The following is a 10,040-nucleotide window of genomic DNA, read 5'->3' as shown; positions in this document are numbered from 1 at the left end:
CTTCATTCCCCACTCGACTTATGGTCCTGAGACACAATCTTGTGGCTCCGGCCCAAAATTAAACTCCAACAGCTCTCGATCTTGAACAGGTATAGTCCCTCTCTGACCTTAGCCATGCTTTCTTTTACTATTCCTGAATGGTCAACATAAAAACAATACTCTTCTCCTGGGGCAGCACACAGTTCCCTTGTTGTACTGAACAGGTTCCTGGAATTCTGCAAATGATCAACAATATCAATAACAATCAGTCCACTTTTCTTTTCTTGGGGTGTACACGGAGTGGGCCAGGGCAAAGGGGTCAGCCGGTCTGGCGTGGGAACAGTAGATCCAAGCGGCAGTGGATCCTCCACCTTAAGGGCAGTGGGTGTAGCCAGTAGTACCGTGTAAGATCCCTTCCACCATGGTTCCAGAGATCTCAGGTTGTGCCTTCAAACAAGTACCCGTTCCCCTGGTTTTAACCGATGGGGGATAGGGACAGAAGCAGAGTCATATAATTCTATTAGTTGAGGCCACATACTCTTATGCACCAGCTGTAAATAGTCAAGCTTACATAGAAACTCAGTATCATCCAAATCAGCAAGCAATTAGTCTGGAGACTAGGGATAATGGGTGGGGGGGTGTCCATATATTATTTCAAAAGGAAAAAAGCCAAGCTGATAGGATGAATTTCTTACTCTAAGCAGAGCAAAACTAAGGAGCGATACCCAATCTGTGCCAGTCTCCAAGGCCAATATAGTTAAGGTCTTTTTAGAGTCTGATTCATTCTTTCTACCTCCCCTGAACGATGGGGTCTATAAGCACAGTGCAATTTCCAATCCATCCCCAATGCCACGGCTATTCCCTGACATATTTTTGAGACGAAGGCCGGTCCCTTGTCCAACCTTATGTTAGATGGTAAGCCATACCTGGGTAGGATTTCTTCTAGGATCTTCTTAGCCACGACGTTGGCGGTCTCATGCTTTGTTGGGTAGGCTTCAACCCACCCTGAAAAGGTGTCAACAAAAACTAGCAAATATTTATATCCAAATTTTCCAGTTTTAATTTCTATGAAGTCTACTTCCCAATACACACCTGGCCTATCTCCACGGAGGCAAGCTCCTTCTGTAACCAGTTGATTGGGGGCATTGGTGAGCTGACAGGCTTTACAATTTTTAACAATGTCCTCAATGAGTTGATTTCCTTGCCTAATTTTTACTTCTGAGTGGCAGAGCAAGTCCTGCATTCTTCGGGTTCCCTTGTGACAGGCCCGATGGATTCTCTTATGAATCCCCTTGCCCAATTTTTGTGGCAAGATAAGCTTCCCCTCACCAGTTTTCCACCAGTCTTTATTTTCTTCTCTGGCCAGGGGTTTATAGGCCATGGGAATTTACTTTATCCACTCCAAGTCTTCTTGGGAGTACTGAGGCTCAAGAGGCAAAGCTCATGGCCCTGGGTCAGTACTAGAGTCAGTACTTCTGCTCTGGCCTGGAGGGCCGCCTCCTTAGCTGTCTGATCGGCCAAGTTATTTCCTTTGGTTCTTTTGATGGCCCAGGCAGTGCATAATGACAATATTTGCTGGTTCCCATAAAGCCCAGATTAGGATTAAAATTTCTTGTTTGTTTTTATAGTGTTTCCCTCCGCTGTCAGCAGCCCCTCTCTGGGTAAATGGCTCCATGGACATGCATGGTGGCAAATGCATACCAACTGTCCCTGTAAATGTTTAGACTCTTCCGTTTTCCCATCTGTAGGGCTTTTGTTAGTGCCACTAGTTCTGCTCTTTGTGCAGACGTTCCCTGGGCGAGTGCTTCTGCCCACACTATCTCAGAGTCCGTGGTGACTGCTGCTTCCACGTACCTTTTTCCATCTCGTATGAAACTGCTGCCTTCTGTGAACCAGGTATGCTTGGCATGCAATAGTTGCGAGTCTGACAAATCTGGCCTGAGACTATATATTTCGGCCAGGATATCCTCACAGTCATGAGGGGCACTTCCAGATCCGGATCTGGCAGCAGAATAGCTGGGTTTAATGCTATAGGTACGCAAAAGCTGATCCAGGCAGGGTTAATGGACCATGAGGGCATTGCTCATCCACCACTCACCCCACAATTCTCACGGCGGGGTTCCAAGGACTCCCCCTCATAAGAGGACCTGGGATGTCTCCCAGTTCCTTCAGGGTTGTCGTGCAAGCTCATCCGCTTCGACAACCCTTTCCACAATATGAATCAGAGCAGCTGTCCTCACAAAGAAAAATGAAAGTAAAACAAACAGACAAACCACAGGACAAGACAAATTAACACAGATGAACTGACAGTGCGGATTTCTTACCTTCAGAGTCTGAGGTCCCGGGAGTCATGGGGTATCCCCGACAAGCCCCCACTAATATTTAGTGTCGACATCACAGGACGCCCATCAAAAAGACCACCAAGAGTCAGACTTCCAAAATGCAAAAGCAAGGTTTTATTTAGATGGGCTGCAGCTCAGGCCTTGCCTACACATCGACACAGCAGAGCCTAGGAGGACAGCCCTGAGCTAAAGATTTGCAGGGCTGAAGCAACCAGGTGTTTACTTTACCACCACATGTTGCTCTGCTAGCTGAGATAAACAAGCAACAAATGGTCACTGCCTCAAAAATGGAGTTACTTTAACCCTTCATAGATGATATGATCATTTAACCTGAAAGACACCACCAACAAACACATTAGATAAGCACCTTTAGGAGAGTACTAGTGTACAAGCTCAATGTACAAAAAGCAATAATATACCAAGAATGCATACGCACAGAAAGAAATAAGGAAACAATTCCACTCAGAAGACTCAAAGAACTAAAGAAACTAGACATACACTTAAGTAAAGATTATGAACAAAAGGTATAAAACATTGAAAAAAAAAAGAGAAGAAAACATTCAAAAATGGGAAACTTCCCATGTAGTGAAATAAGCCAGACTCATAAAGACAAAAATGACATTTTCTCTCCTACCCGGAAGCTACATTTTGAGGACATGAAAGTAACAAGGAATAAAAAGAAAAATCAGCAGAGATCGAATGGAAGGGTGAGTGTGATCAAAATACTTCATAGCCACAAAAAAATATGACACACAATCTATGTTTTAATACCATTAATATAGACTAATGATATGACTGAGACAAGCAGAAAAGGTCAGATGAGTTGATGTTAAGCGAGATGAACCCCAAGAAAAGGATTCCAATGTTTTTTCTTTCTTGCAATTGTTTCTAACATGTTTATAAGATGATTTCTTTGTTGCTTTGTATGTCCCTCCCCCTCGGTATAACCCCTGTTTCACTGTATTTGATGTTGGTATAGTTTGTGGAGGGGAAGTTAAAAAACAAATCCTTTAAAAGGAGATACAGGTGGACCCATTGCAACAATAAGATGTACAGATCATTCAGTCAAAAAACAAACTTTACAACTTAGGCCTGCGGGGAGGATTGGGGAAGGAGGGAGGAGATGGGAAGGGATGGGAAGGAGAAAGAAAGGAGGGTCAACAATGCTTCATAAGAAATGTCCTCAAAACCTCACTTGTGTAATTGTAACCCTTCTGTACAGTATTTTCACAATAAAAAAGAAAGAAAAGAACAAGGGAGAAAAAGGGTATGGATAAGATTACTGGCAAACAAACATGAAAACCTGATGACTATTGGGAATAAAATGAAAGCTTTTCTTTTCTTTGGGGGTCCTGGTCTTACTAATTGTGTCAATTTTGTTTTCAGGAGAATTTTGATTTAGGAGGAAATAGAAAGGAAGGAAAGAAGGAAGGAGGGGAGGGAAAGGAAGGAAGGGAAGGCAAAGGAACGGAAGGGAAGGGAAGGGAAGGGCAGAAAAGGAGATTCCTTTAGAAGTTGCATCCAAAAAAAAAAAAGAAAAAAAGCTTAAAGACATAAGAGTCAAGTTTCCAGTCTACACTGCTCTGTTCTCAAACTCTGAGCACATTAGTTCATGACAGTCTGCCTCAATATGTTTTTAGCAATAGCAAGTATTGGAAAGTTTGGTACCTAAGTCTAGGTATCATCACTCTCTATGAGGTTTCCGCAACCAGATACATGCCTCTGAATTAACCACGAAAACATGCCATCTGAATCATTGAGAGGTTGGCCATCAGGAAAAGACTAGACATATGTGGGGGAGACAGGACCCCATGGTCATAACACCTCTTCCTCTTGCAGAAGACCCTGGGAACCAAAGAAACCCGTTGGAGATTGCAGCCCCTCTCCTTTGGAAGACTGGAAAACCAAGGTAAGCCCTGCTCATAATAATGCCCTCAACAACACCGAACAGACCTGTGCAGGGAAAAGTTCCCCTGCACTTGGGGTACACTAACAAGATGTAGAACAGCTGACACTCATCCAAAGGGGATGTAAGTGACACTCCAAAGTCGACTTATTTATGGGCTCTCTTGCACTGAGAAATCTACACTCTCTTCCTCCTTGCTGATGAAGCAGTAGACAGCGCTGCATATGGCAGCTTGCACTCCTAGCTGGAGGCCTATAGCAACCCTACTAGGAGGCTTTTCATTTTTTCATTTTCCCTAGAACCTTACTCTTGCATTCAGTTTACTTTGCCTCTGTTCCCACCCTTCCTGCCTCAAAATTCTTTATTTGGTGGAGAACAAACAAAGGATTCAAGACCACTATAGGGTAGATACTCTATATTGGAAAGAAGTTGACTTGACTTTGATATCATCCAATCTTGGGAGCTGGAATCCTCCCACCTAAATCTCTTCAGTTATCAATAATCAAACATTCTCCAAACTCAAAGCATAATCACAATACTGGCATTGCCAGTTCTCAAAGCATCAGCGCTGTTTAAATAAGTCAGGTATTCAGAGAGAAATCCATTATCTAACTTTGACCTTAGCTTAAAACCACACCATATCCTACACCAGGCTCAACAATGTCCAAATAGGACTTCTTTCTCAAGAAGTTTTCAAAATTATATTATTCCAGAGTGGGATGTAGCTCAGTGGCAAAGCACTTGCCTAGCAAGTGCAACGTCCTGGGTTCGATCCCCAGCACCAAAAAAGAAAAAGGACAAAATTATATTACTCAAATCGTATCCTAAACTACAGCTAAAGCCAACTTTAACTTGATTCTAACAACATTTCTAAAATGGAACATTAATCATGTTTGTTAGAACCACCTGGGGAAAAGATTAAACACATTGAGTGTTGTCTACACAAAGACTTTAGCAACAGCCAATTACTAATCCTCTAGGTGATTTAAAGGCCAAACCATGAACAAATCTATATTCGGTGCGTGTATTTAACTACTGCTCTAGAGTCAGTAAAGAAAGAATCACAAAAAAGGAAGATCTGTGAGTAAATTGCAGAGTAGAGCCAGAGACCAACAAGAGGAAGATTTGTGTGAGAGACTACTTTTGAGGTTGGTCTGTCTCTAAGAAAATAGGGTAGACACAAGATCTCGGGTGATGAGTGAAAGATATTATGTCTCCATAGTTCATTATTTACAAGACAAAAAAATAACCAAAGTGCCTATAAAACCAAGCCTGATCATATTGATTTATTTGATTTCCATATTTAAAAGGTTCTCATTTGGATAACAGGGCATTAGTCCCAGTATTTTTGCTTTTTTTTTTTACTTTTCCAATCATTTTTTATTATTAAGTACTTATTCAAACAGGTTTTAATTCTATAATTCAGGTTAGAAGTATAATTCCTAGTGATCAATGTCACCCCTTCCATCACTGTCAATCATTTCCCCACAATTTTATTTATTTTTATTTTTTTATTGTGATAATATCGTACAGAGGGGTTACAATTACATGGGCAAGATAATGACTACATTTCTTATCAAGCATTGTTGCCTCCTCCTTTGTTTCCCTTTCCCATCGCTTCCCCTCTATCCCTCACCACCCCCCAAAGTTGTAAAGTTGTCTAGAGAGAAAATAATTCCAGTATGCTCACCTTTCAACTCCTGGAGTTCATCTAGTACAGATTGTTCAGAGGGCAAGATATAAATGACAGCTCTCTTGCTGAAAACAGAGAATTCCATCATCATCTGCATCCAGGTCAGTAAAAGCTACATCTTTTACCAAAATGTTATGATTATTTTAGTCAACGTTTTGTCTGAAGCAACATTTGTAGTGTGACTTAAAAATTTGACTGTACGTACTGCTAAGGAAATAAATTTGAGTATGATAACATGAAAATATCCATAGAAAATACACCATCTAATTCAAGTCACATGCTCTTAGAAAGATCTGATAATTTTTACACATTGTGGTTACTATTTATATTCACTAAGCACACTGATTCTACACATTTTTGTTGGTAATGCCATGAAGTTTGGAGTTTGGATTGTTTTATTGATGGTGGTGAGTTGCCATTGTTGTTGCCTTTCTATGATTTCCAGACTACCACTCTGAACTTATCTTTTGTGAATTCAATTCACTAAGAATGACTAAACACAAAGACCATTCACTGAAGACAAAAACAGAAAACAAACAACTCAGACAATGATTTCCCAAAATGTCAACATATTTTTCCTTTTAATAATGTTGTGAGTTTATAATACTGACTTCTGAGCCCGGAAATTGTCTTGGGCAAATTATGAGCTTTTTTATAGCAGATCTTACAAAAGGGAGAAGAGCAGAGAATAAATAATGTAGCTCATGCTGTTGGCTATTACAAATACGCCTCACTACTGAAAATCCGCATTTAGATGAGTCAAAAAGTACGTGTCTTACTTTATTCAATAGATAAACCTGTATCAGTAAAATCTAAAAACTCATCTTACTCAAATGAACTAATTCCACAGGAGAAAGTTGTGTTATCCTAGCTTTACTCAACATAGATATATCTTGTCAACAGGAATGTCAGAGTACCTAAGGTAAAATGTGTAAAATGTGACTGCAGATATTTATCTCTTTCTTTGCTTTTTAAAAATTTGATCATCTAAGTGATGATGGACAGAGGGGGTTATAGTTTCATAAATAAGATAGTGAGTATATTTCTTGTCGAACTCGTTAGCCCCTCCCCCATTTTTCTCCCAGTTTCTCTCCCCCCACAACCCTCCCAAGTTCTACAGTTCATTTCCAACATACTGTTTTGTCAGTATCTCTGTTGGTTCACCTTTGTCCTTTGTCTTACCATTTTGTTGTTTCCCTTCCCTTCTCTTATTCAGATAAACATATATATATAATACCCAGGTTACCAAAATCGAATACAGTGACAACAGGGGATAAACCAAAGGAACAAAAACACAAAAGAAAAAAGAAATCACGTAGTACATTAAAAACAACAACAACAACAAAGAAAAAAACCTCTTGTTTCCATGTCTTGAAGTGCATTTCGCTTAGCATTATCTCATATGGTCATATGTACATAGCTATTGAGCTATTCTATCCATCTGCTAGGCTTATCCTAGACATACACTAATTATTACAAATAAGGGAAACAGTGGGACCTATGTTTCTTTGGGTCTGGCTTGCATCACTTAATATGGTGTTTTTCAACTCTTTCCATTTCCTTACAAATGGGGCAGTGTCATTCTTTCTGATGGAAGCATAGAATTCCAATATAGGTATACATATATATATAAAATATATTTCTTGATCCATTCATCTACTGAGGAGCATTTGAGTTGGTGCTAAATCTTAACTATGATAAAGAAGACTACAGTTACTTAAATAATCCTGGGTAGAACCCTATAGCTGATTGAAGTTCAACTGCAAGCATAATTTATTTATGAAAAACTATAACCATATACAGGAACTTCATATCATTTAATACCAACCTCCAAAAGAATGAAAGGAAGGAGCATGAAATACAGGCCCATGTTGAGCCAGACACAACATGAAGGACAGCTAAATAAGTTGTAACCAGTAACTTTATTTTTCCATGGTGGGGCCTGAATTTGGGCCTGGGGGCTGTCCCTCAGCTCCTCAGCTCAAGGCTAGCACTCTACCATTTGAGCCATAGCACCACTTCTGGCTTTTTTCTTCTTATGTGGTGCTGAGGAATCAAACCCAGGGCCTCATGAATGTAAGGTAAGCACTCTACCACTAAGCCATCTTCCCAGCCCAACCAGTAACGTTTAATAACAAGAGTTTCTGGGCTTCAAAAGGGAAGGAACTCCAACTGAAGCTCTATTTCCACAAACTTGTGTTTGCATGTGAGATAAAGTATAAATCGAAGAACAAAGCCACTTTAAAGCTGCAAAACTTGAACCCTTGATTTTAGATACATAATTGGATACAATAAAGAATATTGTTTATATACCTATAATTGGCCACAGATATTATTATAACTTAACAGTAATTTATATTTATTATGTTTGCTACTACTACACAAAATGGAATTAAGCTAAATCTAAATTCTTAGAAGACAGAATGCTTGGAATGTGCCTTTAGGCCATAAGCCTAAGAACACACTGATTCACTGTGTTAATTGTAAGATAAATACTGTATTGATTGAAATGAATAGAAAGTAGACTTTCCTGGTTCTGGTAAGTGTTCTTCTTTTAAGTGATATGTGAAATAACATATGTGAGGAAAACTGTTTCTCCACCAATTTTACAGATAGAACAAAACAGGCGACAAAGTATTTTTGTACTGACTTCCACCTCACATCACTGACGATTACTATTTATTTCAGGTGACCAATACTCACACAAACCAAGGAACGTTAATACAAACAATGAACAATGTGACAGAATTCATCCTGCTGGGCCTCACCCAAGATCCAGAACTCCAGAAGCTCTTGTTTGCTGTGTGTTTAATCATCTATTTGGTCACACTGGCAGGCAACACATTCATCTCAGTCACCATCTTCATCAGCCCAGCCCTGGGGTGCCCCATGTAGTTTTTCCTGTCATACTTGTCCCTTATGGATGCTCTCTATTCCACTTCCATTGTTCCCCAAATGATCGTGAACTTGGCATCTGAGAAGAGCACCATATCCTACAATGGCTGCATGACACAGCTCTTTATTGAACACGTGTTTGCTGCAGCAGAGATCATCTTGCTCATTGCCATGGCCTTTGACCGCTATGTGGCCATCTGCAAGCCCCTGCACTACGCCACCATCATGAGCCGCCCTGTGTGCTCTTTCCTGGTGGGGGCAGCTGGAGTATTGGGGTTTATTCATGGATTGATCCAAGTTATGTTTATTGCTCAGTTGCCCTTCTGTGGGCCCAATGTCATTGACCACTTCATGTGTGATTTAATACCACTGCTGAGGTTGGCCTGCACTGACACTCACGCTTTGGGGCCTCTGATTGCTGCCAACAGTGGGGCACAGTGTTCAATCACATTTTTGATGCTTCTGGCTTCTATGTGACCATCCTCTACTCCCTGAGGAATCACAGTTCTGAGGGGCGTCGCAAAGCCCTGTCCACCTGTGCCTCTCACATCACTGTGGTCATCTTATTCTTTGTACCTTGTTCCTACCTGTACCTCAGGCCTATGGTCTCCTTCCCCATTGACAAAGCTGTGGCTGTGTTTTACACTCTAGTCACACCTATGTTGAACCCTTTAATCTATACCCTCAGGAATGAGGAAATGCAAAGAGCTATGAAGAAGCTCTGGAGTCAAATAACGAAAGCTGATGAGCTGAAAATCTCATGATTTCTAAATTTGGAACTGAAGATATATTGGGTTTTTTGTTTTGTTTTGTTTTGCTTTTGTTTTATTTTTTTCTGTCGGTCATGGGGCCTGAACTCTAGGACTAAGTGGTGTCCCTCAGCATTTCAGCTCAAGGCTAGCTCTCTACAACTTAAGCCACAGCACCACTTCTGGCTTTTTCTGCTTATGTGGTGCTGAGGAATCAAACCCAGGGCCTCACGCATGCAAGGCAAGCGCTCTACCGCTGAGCCACCTTCCCAGTCCCTGTTGGGATGTTTTCTAGAAACTCATTTTCCCTTTTTATCGATTAAAATTAAAATAGTGATCCTTTCTGCCCCAAACTGTTGGCATAATAAATATAATAATTTATCAACCACAGACTAATGGCATGTAGACCATGCGTTTAATCATATGAAGTTGTAGGGAACTCTGGAACTGAGCTGTGAGACCAGGAGAAAGTGAAG

General features: G+C 40.6%; 1 pseudogene; it reads left to right on the top strand.

Annotated features, from left to right (window-relative positions):
• The first annotated feature begins 8,644 nt into the window (after positions 1–8,644).
• On the top strand, positions 8,645–9,579 carry LOC122104686 (annotated as a pseudogene).
• Positions 9,580–10,040: the final 461 nt, after the last annotated feature.

The sequence above is a fragment of the Dipodomys spectabilis genome, unplaced genomic scaffold (genome assembly GCF_019054845.1).
Source record: "Dipodomys spectabilis isolate Male_0828 unplaced genomic scaffold, ASM1905484v1 ptg000030l, whole genome shotgun sequence".
NCBI classification, from domain to species: Eukaryota; Metazoa; Chordata; class Mammalia; order Rodentia; family Heteromyidae; genus Dipodomys; species Dipodomys spectabilis.
This window is presented reverse-complemented; position numbering and strand designations above follow the sequence as displayed.